General features: G+C 42.7%; 1 protein-coding gene and 1 pseudogene across 1 annotated transcript in view; both read right to left on the reverse strand.

Annotated features, from left to right (window-relative positions):
- The window catches only part of Map3k13 (mitogen-activated protein kinase kinase kinase 13), a 147652-nt gene extending 132403 nt beyond the window's left edge, over positions 1-15249 (reverse strand). Inside the window, exon 1 of the mRNA XM_045150179.1 lies at positions 15156-15249. The gene's annotated coding sequence lies outside the window, so the exon portion shown is untranslated. The remainder of the gene's footprint in view (positions 1-15155) is intronic.
- LOC123461193 lies at positions 7508-7607 on the reverse strand (annotated as a pseudogene).
- Positions 15250-19833: the final 4584 nt, after the last annotated feature.

Below are 19833 nucleotides of genomic sequence, written 5' to 3' on the forward strand. Positions count from 1 at the left end.
TTACATCCTGAGTGCTGAGATTAAAGGCATGAGCCACCACACCTGACTCATTCTTTCTTCTGTCTTTCTCTCTCTCTTTACTTCCTTTCTCCTTCTTTTGTTCCTTCCTTCCTTCCTTCTTTTTTTTTTTTTTTTTGATATCTCAAGGTAGCCCAGGCTGTCTCTCTTTACACACCTGTGTCTAAACAAGGCTTGCCCTAACTGGACGTCTGATCCTTATAAAGGAGGTTACACCTAGGTCTCTGCCCTGTGAGCTCGCCTGCTTGAATGTGCATGTAAATGTGTCTGTTCCCTGCCCAACAATGTTGGGAAGGGACAAGCACTTCTCTCAGCCTGGGCATGTTTCTGCTTGCCGTCTATCTGTGCATGCTTTCGGGCACCCTCTCACTTTGATGACATGTATGATTTTCCATTGACTTCTGAGTCCTTCACTATTTCTAATTATTTATTTATTTATTTTGGTTTTTCGAGGTAGGGTTTCACGCTAGTCTAGGCTGACTTGGAACTTGCTATATAGTCTCAGGGTGGCCTCGAACTCTCAGCGATCCTCCTACCTCTGCCTCCAGAGTGCTGGGATTAAAGGCATGCACACACCCGGCTTCCTTCACTATTTTTAATCCTCTAGGGTCTTTAAAAAAATTATTTACTTATTTACCTCAGAGAGAGAGAAAGAGAGAGAGAGAGAATGGGCACACCAGGGCCTCCAGCCACTGCAAACAAACTCCAGGTGCATGTGACCCCTTGTGCACCTGGCTTACGTGGGTTCTGGAGAATCAAAGCGGGGTCCTTTGGCTTTGCTGGCAAATGCCTTAACCACTAAGCCATCTGTCCAGCCCCTAGGGTCTTTTAAAAAGTTTTCAGAGGTAGGGTCTCATTCTAGCCCAGGTTGACCTGGAATCCACTCTAGTCCCAGGCTGGTTTTGAACTCATGGTAGTCCTTTTACCTCTGCCTCTTGAGTGCTGAGATTAAAGGTATGTGCCATTAAGCTCAGCTCTCTGCTTTTTTTTTTTTTTAAATTAATTTAGTTATTTGAGAGAGAGAGAGAGAGAGAGGCAGATAGAGAGAGAATGGGCATGCCAGGGCCTTTAGCCACTGTAAACAAACTCCAGACACATGGGCCACCTTGTTTATCTGCTTTACATGGGTACTGGGGAATCAAACCTGAGTCATTTGGCTTTGCAGGCGAGCGCCTTAACCCCTGAGCCATCTCTCCAGCCCTCTGTAGTCTTTTATTCCTCATCTTCTTCCACCCTTCCGCCCCTCCTCCTCTGTGCCCAACACAGCTCCCTAATCCTATTTCCTGCTTCCATGTTGACTGCTGGGCATCTTCTATTGGGTTTTCACTGATTCATGAGTCACAGATTCATTACAGAATTATTTCCAGACTATCTTCCCTAAAATTAAACAGAGAGAAAATTGTAGCAAGATTGTTATTTTACTTCACACATTTATTTGTAGTGAGAACACTTAAAATCTACATTCTTAGAAATTTTCAAGCCAGGCGTGGTGGTGCATGCATGCCTTTAATTCAAGCACTTGGGAGGCAGAGGTAGGATTGCCATGAGTTTGAGGCCACCCTGAGACTACATAGTGAATTTCACATCAGCCTGGGCTAGAGTGAACTGCACCTTGAAAAAAACAATTTCAAGCCAAGCATCATGGTGGCACATGCCTTTAATCCCAACACTTAGGAGGCAGAGGTAGGAGGATCACTATGAGTTAGAAGCCAGGGACTACAGAGTGAGTTTCAGGTCAGCCTGGGCTACAATGAGACCCTACTTCAAAAGAGCCAAAAAGAAAAAAAAAAAAAAATTCAGAACACGAACATTGAATAACACGTAGCTACAACATACAAGAAGTAAAGCATTTCTATTACCTCTAGAAAGTTCCCTGGTATACTTTTCCAGTCAATAAAGCATCTTCCCCTATCCCTTACAAAGTGTTTAGACTTAAAAAAGAGAATTAAATGTCATAAAACAATCATAATTCCACCATTTTTTCCCTTTGAGATAGGATTTCACTATTAGCTCAGGTTGGCCTTGATCACCATGTAGCTCAGTCTTGCTACAAACTCGTAATTCACCTCTAACCCCTGACAGCTGGGATTACAGGTATGTGTCACCACACCTGCCATCACCATTGATTATTAAAAGTGCTGTATGTTGGGCTGGAGAGATGGCTTAGCGGTTAAGCGCTTGCCTGTGAAGCCTAAGGACCCCGGTTCGAGGCTCGGTTCCCCAGGTCCCACGTTAGCCAGATGCACAAGGGGGCGCACACGTCTGGAGTTCGTTTGCAGAGGCTGGAAGCCCTGGTGCGCCCATTCTCTCTCTCTCCCTCTATCTGTCTTTCTCTCTGTGTCTGTCGCTCTCAAATAAATTAAAAAAAAAAATTAAAAAAAAAAGTGCTGTATGTTGTTTTAACTTGCACAATTTCTGTGATTCTGTACTACTGTGTTTTAAAAATATTTTTTATATTTATTTAAGAGAGAAGGAGAGAGAGAGAATGGGCACGCCAGGGCCTCTAGTCACTGCAAATGAACTTCAGACGCATGCGCCCCCATCCATGTGCATCTGCCTTATGTGGGTATTGGGGAATTGAACCTGCATTTTTCTCTCTCTTTTTTAAAGTAGTATATATTAGTAGAATAAAATGGGCTTAAAGGACTGGAGAGACGGCTTAGAGGTTAAGGCACTTGCCTGAGAAGCCTAAGAACTTATGCTCAAATCTCCAGGTCTCCAGGTCACCACATGCACACAAGACAGCACACACATCTGGAGTTCGTTTGCAGCAGCTGAAGGCCCTGGTGTGCCTAATTCTCTCTCTCTACCTCTTTCTCTCTATTTTGCTTAAACAGGTCAAATGCTTTTGATTTTTTTTTCTATTTTGGAAATTAATACACAGTAAATTAACTCTTTTTTTTTGTTGTTGTTCTTTGTTTTTTGTTTTTTCTCCCTCTAGCTCAGGCTGACATGGAATTCACTATGTAGTCCCAGGGTAGCCTTGAACTCATGGCAATCCTCTTACCTCTTCCTCCCAAGTGCTGGGATTAAAGCTGTGCACCACCACACCTTGCCCTGATGCTTTTTTAAATTTTTATTTTTTTGCACTTAAGTATATTGTTTGAAAACTTGGTTCTAGAAGCTTTCAAGTAGAAAAGGCTCTGGCAAAAATTATATATATATATATTGGGCTGGAGAGATGGCTTAGCGGTTAAGCGCTTGCCTGTGAAGCCTAAGGACCCCGGTTCGAGGCTCGGTTCCCCAGGTCCCACGTTAGCCAGATGCACAAGGGGGCACATGCATCTGGAGTTCGTTTGCAGAGGCTGGGAGCCCTGGAGCACCCATTCTCTCTCTCTTCCTCTATCTGTCTTTCTCTCTGTGTCTGTCGCTTCAAATAAATAAATAAATAATTTAAAAAATTATATATATATATAAATTCCCGAAGCAGCCATTAAAGTCCTTGTTTTCTGTGTCTATTCCTATCGGCCTTATTATCTAATTACTTTTCAGATAACCAATTGTGCAGACAGCCCTTTGCAAATTTTTCAGTTAGTGACCTGTGTGTGTTTGGTTTTGGTTTTGGTTTTGATGTTGGGAATTGAGCTCCATGGCCTCACATATGTTAAGCACACACATTAGAACTAAGCTATGTGCCCTCATTCCCAGCAAATGATTTTTTAGATCTTTCTTTGATGAGTTTGCTCCCTAGTGTGTGATTCCCTAGGTATTTTAGGGAGCCTACATGAGCAAAGTTTTGTAGATATTTAGCAGTTCTTGTGCTCCCCCAACATTCACCATATCATTAAATTCCAAAAGTTGAAAAGACAATGGGAAGACAGCATTGAGGCAGCATCCATTTCTTATACTTTCCACTCAAAGGATGATTGTGGTTCCTTTAAAAGTCCACAAAAATGGGCCGGACAGATGGCTTAGTGGTTAAGCACTTGCCTGTGAAGCCTAAGGACCCCAGTTCGAGGCTCGGTTCCCCAGGTCCCACGTTAGCCAGATGCACAAGGGGGCGCACGCCTCTGGAGTTTGTCTGCAGTGGCTGGAGGCCCTGGTGCGCCCATACTCTCTCTCCTCCTCTCTTTCACTCTCAAATAAATAAAAAATAAATAAACAAAAAAAATTTTTTTAAGTCCACAAAGACAAGTTTCTCTCAGCCCCCAGCCTAGGTCTAGAGTTATACAAAATCTTTCTATTTAATTCCTTATACAGTTCCTGTGGTACCTGTCTAACTGGTCATCTCTTAATATGGGTGAAAAATTGGTTTTGAAGCTCTAAAGTAAACTACTATCTGTGCCGCCTCACTGCCTCTACTGCCCATTTTTCTTTGACGATGCTCATGAAGTACTGTGGAGGGTCTGTCACTCTGTGTCATATGAATGGAGAAGTGAGGAACAGGTGGGCCTATGCTTTCCAGGTGTTTCATTATGGGGTCTTTGATGTCTGTGAAACGTCCTGTGTAAATTGCTTTTGCTACGTTTGTCTTGCAAATGTGTTTTGAAGTTAATTTTACAAGAACTGATCACATGATTTTGCCATGGAAACCACTGATACACATCTCACAACAAGGCACTCAAGAATTAATCTTTCAATCAAACAGTGTAATAAACCAGCACATTATCTGATTGTCACCACAGTGGCTGTTCTATGAGGAAGGCAGAGGGAGATGTTCTCCTGTTTTCCAGAATAAAGAAGCTGAGACACAGACAGATGATTAAATGAGATACACATGAGAATGTGTCAGGGACAAAGCCTGGTATACGTGTGTGTATAACACACACACACACACACACACACACACACACACACACAGACTTTTTGCAGTAAGAGAAAAGCAATTTTAGGGCTGGGGAGACAGCTCTGTCAGTAAAGTGCTTGCTTTACAAGTATGAGGACTGAGTTTGATAGCCAGAACCAATGCTGGGTGTGATGGTGCATACATACCTGTAACCCCAGCACTGGTAGGGCAAGACAGGGGAAGGCCTAGGGCTTTCTGGCTAGCCAGTCTAGCCTAACGCATGAGCTCCATGCAAATGAGAGAGCCTGTCTCTAAAATGGTGGGTGGCATTCCTTAGGAACCACACTCAAGGTTGTCCTCTGGCGTCTACACAAACACACAAGCGCATTCACAGACATGAACACGTGCACATTCACACCCACATACATGCACACAAAGACAAAAGGGGGCCGGGAGATGGCTTAGTAAAGTTCTTGCCATACAAGCATAAGGGCCTAAGTTCAGATTCCTAGAGTCCACATAAAAGTACCAGGCATGGGGCTGGAGAGATGGCTTAGCGGTTAAGCACTTGCCTGTGAAGCCTAAGGACCCCGGTTCGAGGCTCGGTTCCCCAGGTCCCACGTTAGCCAGATGCACAAGGGGGCGCACGCGTCTGGAGCTCGTTTGCAGAGGCTGGAAGCCCTGGCGCGCCCATTCTCTATCTCTCCCTCTATCTGTCTTTCTCTCTGTGTCTGTCGCTGTCAAATAAATAAAAATTAAAAAAAAAAAAAGTACCAGGCATGATGGCACGTGCCTGGAATCCCAGACACAGGTGGATCCCTAAAGCTTACTGGCTAGCCAGTCTAGTCAAATTGGTGAATTCTATGTTCAGGAAGAGACCCTGTCTCAAAAAAATTACTTACAGTGGAGGGCAACTTAGAAACACACCTAACACTGACCTCTGGCCTCCATACATACATGCAACACATTCACCACACACATGCAAGAAAAGGAAAAAATAACATATTTTACTATTTAAAAGCATATTAGTGACAGACCAAAAATTAAAGCTCCTTAACTTCTAGCCATGTAATTCTATTCATATGACATTTTCATATTCATTTGAGAGCAACAGAGAGAGAGAGAGAGAGAAAGAGGCTGAGACAGAAAGAGAGAGACAGAGAGAATGGGCACACCAGGTCCTCCAGCCACTGCAAACGAACTCCAGATGCATGTGCCCCCTTGTGCATCTGGCTTACATGGGTCCTGGGGAATTGAGCCTTGAACCAGGGTCCTTAGGCTTCACAGGGAAGCGCTTAACAAGCCATCTTTCCAGCCCAACATTTCCATATTTGGCTATTAACTTTACACTAGCTCAGGAGAAGCTAGTATTTATGACAGTGGTCCACCTTGTTTGTATGTATGTATGTAATGTATGTATGTATGTATGTGAAATGGGGGCCCAGGGTGGCCTCAAACTCCCAATACTTTTCCCTTAGTCTTCTGAGTATTGTGATAACAAGTGTGTCACTGTGCCTGCCTTTAATATTTCAATTTTAGCCAGGCATTGTAATGAATGCCTTTAATCCCAGCATTTGGAAGGCAGAGGTAGGAGGATCATCATGAGTTTAAGGCCACTCTGAGACTACATAGTGAATTCCAGGTTAGCCTGGGCTCGAGTGAAACTCTACCTCAAAAAAAGAAAAAAAGAGGGGCTGGAGAGATGGCTTCACAGTTAAGCGCTTGCCTGTGAAGCCTAAGGACCCCGGTTTGAGGCTCAATTCCCCAGGACCCACATTAGCCAGATAAACAAGGGGGCAAACGCGTCTTGAGTTCATTTGCAGTGGCTGGAGGCCCTGGTGAGCCCATTCTCTCTCTCTATCTGCCTCTTTCTTTCTCTGTCCATCTGTCACTCTCAAATAAGTAAATAAAGGTTCAATTTAAAAAACGCAACCCAGAGAGCCAGGAATGATAGCTCATGCTTGTAATCTATTCACTTAGGAAAATGAGGCAGGTGGACTATTATAAGTTCAAGTCAGCCTGAGACCCATCCTAGGCTACATTGTGAGACCTTGTCCCTGAAGCCAAATAATAACAAAAATATAGTTCAGAGATTATAAGGGTACTACTTGGTACTCTTTAAAGATTTGTTTCTTTGTAATATATATATATATATATATATATATATATATATATATATATATATATATGTATGTATATATATATATATATATATTTTTTTTTTTTTTTTAATTTGAGAGAGAGAAGAGGCTGAGTGGGAGAGAGAGAGAGAGAATTCGTGTGCCAAGGCTTCTGGTGACTGCAAACAAACTCCAGATGCATGCACCACCTTGTGCATCTGGCTTACATGGGTCCAGGGGAATTGAACCGAGGTCCTTTGCCTTTGCAGGCAAGTGCCTTAACCGCTAAGCCATCTCTCCAGCCCTGTCTCTGATATGTTTTAAATTTTTATTTATTTGCATGTGTACATGTGTATGGATACACATGTGCCAAGGCACACATGTGAAGGTAAGAGTACACCTCCACGTGTCTGTGTTCTTTCTGAGACAGGGATTCTTGCCGCTGCAAACTGGTCTGTGAGCTTTGGATTTTCCTGGCTCTGCCTCCCATTGTAAGTGTACTGGGCTCACACACACATGTGCCACTTTGCATCTGGCTTTACATGGGCACTGGGGAATCGAACCTAGGCCTGCAAAAAAACCAGTGCTTTTAACTGCTGAGCCATCTCCCCAGCCCCATAAATGACTGTTTGTTTTTTTTTTAAACATAATGCTACACTTCACAAATTTTCATGTCATCCTCACACAGGGGCCATGCTAAACTCTGTGTCATTCCAATTCTAGTATAGGTGCTACTGAAGCAAAACAAAAACCTGACATTTAATGACAATATTTTCATTTATTTTCTAGAGGCAGACATGATACCATTGTGCTATGTGGCTGGCCTTTGTTTTTTAGCTGTTCAGATTATTTCTAATCCGATTTTTAAAAAATATTTTAAAATTATTTTATTTATTGGTTTTTAGAGGTAGGGTCTCACACTAGTCCAGGCTGACCTGGAATTCACTATGTAGTCTCAGGGTGGCCTTGAACTCATGGTGACCTTCTACCTCTGCCTCCTGAGTGCTGGGATTAAAGGTGTGTGCCACCACACCCGGCTAAATTATTTTATTTATTTATTTGAGAGACAGAAAGAGAGAGGTGGAGGGAGAGAGGAAAGAGAGAGATAATGGGCATATCAGGGCCTTCAGCTACTACAAATAAACTCCAGATGCATGTGTCACCTTGTGCATCTGTCTTACATGGGCAATGGAGAATTGAACTGGGTCCTTAGGCTCCACAGGCAAGTGCCTTAACCACAAAGCAATCTCCCCAGTTCCTCTAATATGATTTTTTTTTTTTTTTTGGTTTTTCGAGGTAGGGTCTCACTCTAGCCCAGGCTGACCTAGAATTCACTATGTAATCTCTGAGTGGCCTCGAACTCATGGTGATCCACCTACTTCTGCCTCCCAAGTGCTGGGATTAAAGGCGTGTGCCACCATACCTGACTTCTAATATGATTTTTAAACATATTTTATTTGGAGAGAGGAGGGAGAGAATATGGGTGTACCAGCACTTGTCACTCTAAATGAACTCCAGATACATGTGCCAATTTGTGGATCTGGCTTTACATGAATTTAATTAATATCCATGATCTCATTTTATTTTGATATGAATCCATGCTATTCCTACTTAGTAGATGCTACAGTTTGGACCTTAAGTACCTCCCAAAGGCCCATAGATTAAAGATTTAGTTCTCAGGTCGGCACTTTCAGAGGGGGCCTAATGCAAGGTCTTCTGGTCACTGGAGGCATGCCGTTGAAAGGGTTGCAGGCCTCAGTCTTGTCCTCTTTCTCCGTCGCATCCTGGCTTTGAGGTAAATGTTTTTTCTGGACATCAGCCATGACATGCGGCTCCCTCTGTCTACCCGTCTAACACCAAAGGCCACAGTTTAATGGGTCACCCGGTCTATTATGGGCCAGCACTTTCAAGTTCTCAGTCAAAATAAACTTGTCACTTTATAAATTAGTTATGAAGGCTCTTTGTCATATCAACAGAGGCATGACTACCACAACAAACAGATGAGAACAGGCAGATAAGAAAGATTCCATAGGGACTGGAACGATGGCTCAGTGGTTAAAAGTTGCTTCATTGCAAAACCTGACAGCCTGGATTCAATTCCATGGTGCCCATGTAAAGCCAGATGTACAAGGTGGCACATGCACGGGAAGTTTATTTGCAGTGTCAGGAAGCTTTGACATGCCCACACTCACACTCTCTCTGTCTGCCTCTTTCTCCTTGTGTCTCCCTCTCTCAAATAAATAAAAAAAATATTTTTTAAAAGACTCAATAGGGGCTGGAGAGATGGCTTAGTGGTTAAGAGCTTGCCTGTGAAGCCTAAGGACCCTGGTTCGAGGCTCAATTCGCCAGGACCCACGTTAGCCAGATGCACAAGGGGGCGCATGCGTCTGGAGTTTGTTTGCAGTGGCTGGAGTGGCCATTCTCCCTCTCTCTGCCTTTTTCTCTCTCTGTCTGTTGCTCTCAAATAAATAAATAAAATAAACAAAAAAAAAAAATAAAAAAGACTCAATAGGCACTAAAGTAATAGTGGTTGGCAGAGTCTGGAAGGCAGAGGAAATGAGAGTTATTTTTTACTGGGTATAGTTTCAGTTTTGCAAGTTGGAAAAGTTTTGGAATACACTTAGTCTAGCTGAATCAGGTAAGCTCCAGGTTCACTGAGAGATCCTGTCTCAAAGGAAAAAAAGCCATCTAGCAACTTAAGAAGACACTTGATATTAATCTCAACAAAGCATTGGCACCTAGGAACTTCAGCACTATTTATAACAAGACGACTCTGGAAATAGCCAAATGCAATGGGAAAACTTTCAATGTACCCCATTGGTGGTATGAATGCATAGTGTCCCCTGTAGGCTAATGTACTTGAACACTTGGCCCTCAGCTGTTTGTGAGGCTTGTGGAGCGTCTGGGCAGTGGAGCCTTGCTGGAGGAGATCTGTCACTGGGGGCAGGCCTTGAGCTGCTACTCACGACCTCTTACTCTTCTCTCTCCTTCCTTCTGGCTGATATGATGCCAGTTTCCTGTTCCTGCCATGCTTTTCTCACCATCATGGTTTCTACACTCAAAAGCTGTAAGCTGAGGGCTGGAGAGATGGCTTGGCGGTTAAGCACTTGCCTGTGAAGCCTAAGGACCCTGGTTCGAGGCTCGATTCCCCAGGACCCATGTTAGCCAGATGCACAAGGGGGCGCATGCATCTGGAGTTCCTTTGCAGTGGCTGGAGGCCCTGGAGTGGCCATTCTCTCTCTCTCTCTCTCTCTCTCTCTCTGCCTCTTTCTCTCTCTGTCACTTTCAAATAAATAAGTAAAATAATTTTTTTAAAAAGCTGTAAGCTGAAAGACTCTCTGCTTTCCTAATTGGCTTCTGGTCAAGTATTTTATCCAAGCAATGAGAAAGTTAGTGATATAACCTTTTAATGTTTTGGTTCTGAAACCATGTGACTATTATCACTTATTTAAAAAATCCCTGCCGGGCATAGTGGCACATGCCTTTAATCCCAGCACTCAGGAGGCAGAGGTAGGAGGATTGCTGTGAGTTCAAGGCCACCCTGAAACTACGTGAATTCCAGGTCAGCCTGAATTAGAGTGAAACCCTACCTCAAAAAACAAAAACAAAGCAAAACAAAAATCCCTATGTCTAGAATAAATTTTAAAATATTTTTTTATTCTTTTATTTGTTTATAGTAGAGAGAGAGAGAGAGAGTCAGGAGAGACAGAGAATGGGCATACCAGGACCTCTAGCCAGTGCAAACAAACTCCAGACACATGCGCCACCCTGTACACCTGGATTATGTGGGTTCTGGGGAATCAAACCTGGGTCCTTAGGCTTAGCAGGCAAAATGCCTTAACTGCTAGTCCATCTCTCCAGACCTGGAATAAATTTTAATAACACTAATTGAGAATTATTCAAACAGGTATTGTATCTACTATAGATCAAGTAGGCACTGAAAGGATAAAAGTTGCCCTGTTTTCTAGTTGCTCCGCTAACCTGCCTTTTTAAGCTTCTGTAATAAGGCTTGCTTGCTGCTGCATTGAACCGCAGAACTGCCATTTTACAACCGCCTCCATTTTGTAAAAAGCATACCATGAGGAACCTGACCTTTTGTGCGCCTTATACAATGCCTAAATTCCAGGGACTCGAGCTGAACAAACAACTCCTAGTTCCTCACTAAGATAACTCCCCACCTGGACACAACCAATCAACGGTCAACACATATCTGAAGCCCCCAGACTCAAGCCCGCCCCGTGGGCCCCACCCAATCAAAGGGACCCACGGCTGGAAAGCCCCTATGAATATGTATACCTATGGTTTTAGCCTTTATAAGCTGACCAAACCCGTTGCTAGGGGCTCTTCACCCCTCCTGCGAGAGGAATCTGTGTTGAGCCCCGATGCATCGGATTCAATAAACCTCGTGCGGTTTGCATTGAGAGCGTCCTGCGTGAGTGTTCTTGGGGTCCCGTAGACCGCCCTGAGCGGGGATCCCTCCGGGGAACCCCACAGGCACTATTCAGAGTACTGGAAATACAGCATTGAATAAGAAAGTTTGGGGCTGGAGACATGGCTTAGTGGTTAGGCCATTTGCTTGCAAAGCAAAAGGACCCAGGTTCAATACCCCAGGACCCACATAAGTCAGATGCACAAGGTGGCACATATGTCTGGAGTTCATTTGCAGCAGCTTGAAGGCCCTGGTGTGCCCATTCTCTCTTTCGCTCTCTCTCTCTGTCTCTCAAATAAAATAATTTTTTTTTTTCTTAAAGAGAGTTTTACCAGGTATGGTGGTGCATGCCTTTAATCCCAACACTTGTGAGGCAGAGGTAGGAGGATCGCTGTGAGTTCAAGGCCACCCTGAGACTACATAGTGAATTCTAGCTCAACCTGAGCTAGAGTGAAACCCTACCTCAAAAAAACCAAAAAAAAAAAAAAAAGTTTTGCCCTCTTAAAATTTACATTCTGGCTGGGTGTGGTGGCCCACACCTTTAATCCCAGCACTCTGGAGGCAGAGGTAGGAGGATCACCATGACTTTGAGGCCACCCTGAAACTACATAGTGAACTCCAGGTCAGCCTGGGCTAGAATGAGACCCTATCTCAAAAAAAAAAAAAAAAAAAAAAAATCAAAACCAAAAAACCCCCAAAACCCTTACATTCTGGCGGGGGCGAGGGGTGGAGGAGAGACAAGCATATACACATATACATATATACACAGTACATATATTATAGGTATACACTTTTTTGTATTCATAAAGTTGATAGTGCTGCATAGCTATTAAAACAAGCACTAGTCTGGCATGGTGGCGCAGGCCTTTATAAAATCCCAGCACTCAGGAGGTAGAGGTAGGAGGATCACCATGAGTTTGAGGCTACCCTGAGACTACACGGTGAATTTGAGGTCAGCCTGGGATAGAGAGCAAGACCCTACCTTGAAAACAAAACAAACAAAAAGCAAGCAGCAAATCAGGGTGAGGGAAAAGGAGTGGTGTGGTAGAACAGGGAGAGAGGTGCTGCTCTTGGTGAACAGCAGGGAAGGACCTCCCACAGGAGGAAGCATGCTAGCAGATACTTAAATGGTGGGAGGCAGGAAATAGCCTGGAGGAAGAGTTTTCCAGGCAGTTAAGGCCCTAAGGCAGGAACAAGTTTGATGTACCCAAGACGTGGTAAAAACACCTATTGTTGCTAAAGCGAACTGAGGCAGCTCATAATGCAAGCTACACTTTCGTTCAGAAGGCAGGTGGGATCACCTCGTAGGGTATGGGCAATGGGCTGGGTATCAGAAGCAGCTGGAGGTTTTTAAACGTTCCTAAAGGAGCTGGTTAAGATTCAGACAGTAACAGTGATTGTGATGGGGAGGTAATATGATGGAGAATGGAATTTCAAAGGGGAAAGTGTGTGTGGGGGGGAGGGAATTACCATGGGATTTTTTTTTATAATCATGGAAAATGCTAATAAAAATTAAAAAAAAAGATTCAGACAGTATACATCTATATAACCTCCCAGCAGGTTAAAAGAAATACAGTCAGGCAATAGTGGCTTCCCTAGAAACCACATCACCTAGTACTGTGACTTCTTCCCAAAACTACCTTTATACCTAACTAGTCTTGCCTCGTGAACCCCATAGCTAAATAAATAACTTTGCCCCCCCCCAAAGGCTATTGCATTAAAGAAGGTAATCAGCTCAGGAACCTAGAGTCACCGAGATTCAGCAACCTATAGGATGAGCAAATGTTTTCACTTGGTTGTAGTCCTAAGGCCTGTTTACAAAGTGTGTCTTGAGCTTCCATCCAACCAGGAAACAACTGGGAACCAAAACCACCATCTGGGTTCCTACTCAGCACACAGGAATCAGAAGCAGGCTTGAGAAACTCTGTCCCTAAGGTCTGAGAGGATGACAGAGGACCAGAGCACCTGAGAACTTCATAATCTCCTCAGCATTCTCCCCATAACTGAAAGATCAGCCTGTGGCATTCTTGTATGTTAACTGCAGCAAACTGTACTTCCATATTCAAGCTCACAGACTGTTATGCACCAGGAGGTTTTTAAAAATACACTATGGGGCTGGAGAGATGGCTCAGCAGTTAAGACCCTTGCCTGGGCTGGAGAGATGGCTTAGTGGTTAAGCACTTGCCTGTGAAGCCTAAGGACCCCGGTTTGAGGCTTGATTCTCCAGAACCCATGTTAGCCAGATGCACAAGGGGGCACATGTGTCTGAAGTTCATTTGCAGTGGCTGGAAGCCCTGGCGTGCCCATTTTCACTCTCTCTCTCTCTCTCTCTATCTGCCTCTTTCTCTCTCTGGCACTCTCAAATAAATAAATAAAAATGAACAAAAAAAATTAAAAAAAAAAAAAAAGACGCTTGCCTGCAAAGCCTAGGAATGCATGTTCAAATCAGGTCCCACATAGCCAGATGCACAGTGACACAAGTGTGTGATGTCACACATGTGCACAAGAGGGCACACACATCTGGAGTTCCTTCACAGTGGCTGAAAGGCCTTGGCGTGCCCACTTTCTCTGTCTGCCTTTTTTCTTCCTCTATCTTTCTCTAAAAAATAAAAATAATAGCTGGGTGTGGTGGCGCACGCCTTTAATCCCAGCACTCGGAAGGCAGAGGTAGGAGGATCGCAGTGAGTTCGAGGCCACCCTGAGACTACGTAGTGAATTCCAGGTCAGCCTGAGCTAGAGTCAAACCCTACCTTAAAAAACCAAAAATAAAATAAAAATAAAAAAATAATAAAAATACACTGTGGTGAAAGGGAAGCAGAAAATACCAATCTTTGTAACACCAGATGCCACCTTAACCTTCTTCAAGTTAAACATTCAATAAAGTCAATACATTCGTGTCAATGTGTACTTCCTGGAGTACTAATCTCAGAACAAGTACAGCGGAAATGCCACAACTCTAATTTCATGCATGAAGCTTATTTTGCAGCACAGTACTAGGAGTTCCACCTGGAAAATTAGTATTGATGTCAATTTTTTTTTTTTTTTACATGTCAAATCTTAAAGAAAAGTAACAGGTTTCTCTCAAGCGGCTTTATATTTCTCAGGCTACTTGCTACCTTCCATTCATTTCCTATAGGTCTTCTCTCTGAAAATACATTATGTTGCTCTCAGTCTAAAAATTCAACCATTTACTACATTTTTTTTTTGTTTTGTTTTTTGTTTTTTGGTTTTCAAGGTAGGGTCTCACTCTAGTCCAGGCTGACCTGGAATTCACTATCTAGTCTCAGGATGGCCTCAAACTCACGGTGATCCTCCTACCTCTGCCTCCCGAGTGCTGGGATTAAAGGTGTGCGCCACCACGCCCGGCTATTTACTACATTTTAAGTACCAATTTATTCTCATTAATTTTTAAATATAAAGACCTCTATCCTAATTGCCCCAGAGTAATATTTGATAATATAAATTTGTAACACAAACCTAAAAATGAAAGGAAAAGCAACAGCAGTGAATGCAGGGTGCAATCTAAGCATTGTTTAGAAGTAACTAATCTCTGGGCACCAGGCATAAATTTACTCACTTTCATTTCTTAACTTGTAGCCCCTCCACTCAAAATACGACTTAACTAAAATCACTTTATACAAGTGGGGTCTGGTTTAGCAGAATATTTGCTCTAAATTTGTATGATATCCTTTTTCAGTCAAAAATAAGTAACTAAATAAAACTTCTTGTGAAATGCTAGGCCTCTTAAACAGGTCTAAGTACAGACTTAGAACCAAGTAGGAACTTGACTTAGTCTAATGAAAAAAATTTTAATCGCTTTATATTAAAATATCCTAATAGTTTAAAAACAAAAACTACTCACACCAAGCTGGTCTGGAGAGGCAGCATGAAAGTGCCTGCACCAAGGGTGTCCTGGCGGATAGACGTTGTCCCTTCCTGGGCTGTGCTGGGTCAGGTTCAAACTGCTGCACGTTTACAGCAGCCTTGGAAGCCAGCACCCAGCAAGCAAGAAGGGAGGGTTACGTTAACTCCAGCTCACAACCGTTTATCAGCAAATTCCCAAAGGTCAAGTTAAATGTGTTTAAAGAGACAAATGTAAGGAAGATTACAGGGAAAGCCTAAAAACCTCCTAATTTCTGATGGATGGGCTTTGGTTTCAGAAAGGATTTCACTTCCATATATTATGGGGTGGCAGAAAGAAGTATAGTCCTTTGAGCTTTGAATACTTTTTTTCCCCTGCTTTTTCTTCTTGGGGCTGAGGAGATAGCTCAGCAGGTAACAGTGCTCCTGTGTAAGCATAAGGACCCGAGTTCACTCTCCAACACCCACATGTAAAAGAATAAAATCCGGGTGTGTCCACACACGTTCGAGGTACACCAAGGTGGACAGGAGAATTGCTGAGACTCAGTGGTTTGTCAGTCTGACCAAAAACACGGCAGCTCCAGGTTTGGTAAAAGATTCTGTGTCAAGGAAAGGAAGCAACCAGGGAGACACCCCACATTCTTCTCTGGCCTCCATATACACATGCACACATACACACACAGCTTCTCTTCCTCCTTAGAAGAATACATTGTGCAGAGATGGCAGAGAGAGGCCCGAGAGTTTTCTCTGCCTTAGTGCTCCATGATCTCCATCCTCCCCACCCCTTTTGCTAGTGAGAGAAATACTGTAGAATTCTTGGCATATTTGGTGCATTCTGACATTCAAACCACCTGGCCTAGTGTAAAGTAAGAACCTGGACCCCAGATTCTGTTCTTGGCGAGATAAAATGTCACGCTAACTCCACGTCCTTCCCTTCTGAGCTTCTTTATTCCTGTAATTTATACGGTGAGGTTTTGAACTTATGAACATTTGTTTGAATTTACTGCACTAATTGCTCTGTAAACATCTTATTGTCCCCCAGGCCATACATTTTGGGATCATCTCCAAATGTTCTTAGTCTAATTCTCTGTGTATACTAAATCCTTTACTGTTCTGGTGACCCTCTGCAACATTGTCAACTTTTCCTGGACTGAGCATTCGTACAGAATCTGACTCCAGCACTTCCCTGGTGACCTTCTGTAGTAAGCCCTGTGGAAGGCGGAATAATGGCCATGTCCTGGATCATCAGAACCTGTGAATGTTACTTCACAAAAGAGAGTTTGCAGAGATGATTGAGCTTAAGAATCTTGAGATGAGGGTATTTTTAGATGGGTCCAGTCTAGCCACGAGAGTTCTTTAAAAGCAGCGACCCTTCCTAGCTGTGGTCAGATTTAATGAGGCCCCCCCACTAACTCCTGCTTCCCTTGAAGATGGAAGAGAGGATGCAGGTGGCCTTAGAAACTAGAAAAGGCAAAGAAAAGACTTTCCTCTAAAGCTTCCAGAAAGGAACATAGCCCTGAAGACACCTTAGTTTTAGCCTACTAGGACCCATGTTGGACTTTTAATTTAGTTCATATTCTTTTTAAGATGCAGTTTGTGATAATGCTGTAGGACAGAGACAGAAAAATAATATGAGGTCTTTAATTTCAAAATGTTTCTGTTAGGGGCTGGGGAGATGGCTAAGTGGGTAAGGTACTTGCTTGCCAAAGTCTGATGGCCCAGGTTTAATTCCCCAGTACCCACACAAAGCCAGATGCACAAAGTGGCTCATGCACCTGGAGTTATTTGCAGTGATAAGAGGCTCTGGTTGGTTCTCTCGCTCTCTCATTGCAAATACATAATAATAAAATTTAACAATGTTCCCTTTAAAGTATTAAAAGAAAAAACAGGGAAAGGTCTATGAGGCCCAGTTAGCATTGTACAAGAAATAAAACATACAATGGATGGGCGATGGGACTAAAAAACAAAATTAAAAAAAAAACACCTGGGCATGGTGGCACACGCTTTTAATCCCAGCACTCGGGTGGCAGAGGTAGGAGCATCACTGTGAGTTCAAGGCCACCCTGAGACTACATAGTGAATTACAGGTCAGCCTGGGCCAGAGTGAGACCCTACCTCGAAAAACCAAAATAAATAAATAAATATATAAATAAAATAAACATACTAAGGAACACGAGATAGTTGGTTAAAAAGGAAACAATCCTTGGCGTGCAAGGTCCCTTGATTTACTTCCAGTGCAGCTGAGATGGAACTCGGAATCTGGAAGTCATGATTTTATTCCAAGAAAGCACCTCTGACTTAAAGGTGATTGGGAAATAGCACTTCATTTACAAACTCATGTGTTTGAAGCCACTGTCCTAGATCATTATGTAACATCAGCTTTTTATTTGGAAGAAAATCTATTCAGAGAAAAGAATGCAAAATTTACAGAGCAAATCTTAAGACTCAAGCAAAACATTTATAGAAGGTAATTTTCCTATTTCTAGAACTACAAATTCACTCTCTACTTTTGTAAGGGGCTGCTTGGGTACAAGCTTGAGAAGCACTTGCATAATGAGTCATTATGCTGAAATGTGTGCTTGCTATTAAAACTCAAGATAACTCATTAAAAAAACTGTGAACAGGCTGGAGAGATGGCTTAGTGGTTAAGTGCTTGCCTGTGAAGCCTAAGGACCCTGGTTCAAGGCTCCATTCTCCAGGACCCACGTTAGCCAGATGCACAAGAGGGCACGCACAGCTGGAGTTGGTTTGCAGTGGCTGGGGGCTCTGGCTCACCCATTCTCTCTCTCTCTCTATTTGCCTCTTTCTCTCTCTGTTGCTCTCAACTAACTAAATAAAAATAAACAAACAAAAAACAAAAAAACTATGAACTATGGCCTTACCTGGCAAACTACAACAAATATTTCATATTCAAAGAATGCAAGCAAGGAAGAAAATCTTGACTGGGCCATATTTACCATTATATTGCTATTTATATATCCATTTGTAACTTATATGTATTATTTACCTGTAAGTAGGACTTAGTTACACACTTAAAGGGAAGTCAGTGTTTAACTAATGCTATCTAATAACGATAAATACAAAATTGCAACCAATGTGTGTGTGTGGATAGACAGATAGATAGATAGATAGATAGATAGATAGATAGATAGATAGATAGATGGATGGATCTGTGTGATATATGCCTATATGTGCTAGAATGTCACATATTGAAGGTGTTAAAAGAACTATGCTTCAAATCCTAAATTCTACAAAAACAACTATAACAATAACTTATGAAGCTGGGCATGGTGGTGCACAACTTTAATCCAGCACTTGGGAGGCAGATGTAGGAGGATTGCCGTGAGATTGAGGCCACCCTGAGACTACATAAGTGAATTCCAGGTCAGCCTGAGTTAGAGTGAAACCCTACCTCAAAAAAAAATTATGGATAATACACAGGATACAAATAAAAAGGGGTGGCAGTTTCATCTCTAACTTTCTGTCAAGTAGATTAAAATACTATTTTGGCATTAGATTTTCAAAATTAAAGCTAATTATGTGTGCTATATGCACATGCGCATAGTCCAGAGGAAAACCTGTGGTATCATTCTCTATTGCTCATCCTTGTACTTTCTTATATATATATTTGAGCAAGAGAGAGTGAGACAGAGGAAGAAAGAATTGGCATGCCAGGGCCTCAGCCACTGCAGCCAAGTGCGAGGTACTTGTGCCACCTAGTGGGCATGTGCGACCTTGCGCTCACCTTACTTTTGTGTGTCTGGCTTATGTGGGATTTGGAATGTCGAACATGGATCCTTAGGTTTCACAGGCAAGTGCCTTAACCACTAAGCCATCTCTCCAGCCCATCATTCTTGTGCTTTTGTTGCTGTTTTTTGAAGAAGGGACTCACTCTAGCTCAGGTTGACCTTGAATTCACTATGTATCTTAGGGTGGCCTCAAACTCATGGCAATCCTCCTGCCTCTGCCTCCCGAGTACTAAGATTAAAGGTGTGTGCCACCATGCTTGGCTTATCCTTGTACTTTTTTGAGATGAGGTCTCTCCTTCAACCTGGAGCTGTGGTTTCTGGTCAGTGAGCCCCAGCAAATTCTCCAATTTTGGCTTTCGATGGACTTGGGTTAACAACATGTGTAACCACATCTAGCTTATTATCTGAAATTCCTTCTTCAGGCTAAGAAACAACCTAATGCACTACAAAGCCTGGAATACAAAATTACAATTCTCATAAATAATTCATTCAGCCTAGGCTGTGGCTTTCATAATTAATAACTATAGGGACATGTCATTTCTTAACTTCTCCTGTTGCCTGTGACTCTGCTGTCACATTTTCAAGTTATATTGATTATCATGCTTAAAGAAAATCTGAATTGATTTCCTAGGAAGTGATGCATTATTTTTGTTTCTAACTTGACCTTCATCACTACGAGAATAGTAGAATTCTCAATCATTCTCATTTTAATTAAATAAATATTTAGAGAAAATGCATTGCTATAGGCACTTTGGATGTCAGTTAAGCAGAATACTTGTAATTTGGTACTATATAGCAGGGTAGAAGCATAAACCTATAATCAGCAGGTCAACTCATAGGCACACACCCTAGTCAAGTGTCCCATCTGGCATGCAATAAATATGCCCATATACAGAACTCAGCTCTCCGGGGCAGATACTCCCAGGTCAG

The sequence above is a fragment of the Jaculus jaculus genome, chromosome 5 (genome assembly GCF_020740685.1).
Source record: "Jaculus jaculus isolate mJacJac1 chromosome 5, mJacJac1.mat.Y.cur, whole genome shotgun sequence".
NCBI lineage: Eukaryota > Metazoa > Chordata > Mammalia > Rodentia > Dipodidae > Jaculus > Jaculus jaculus.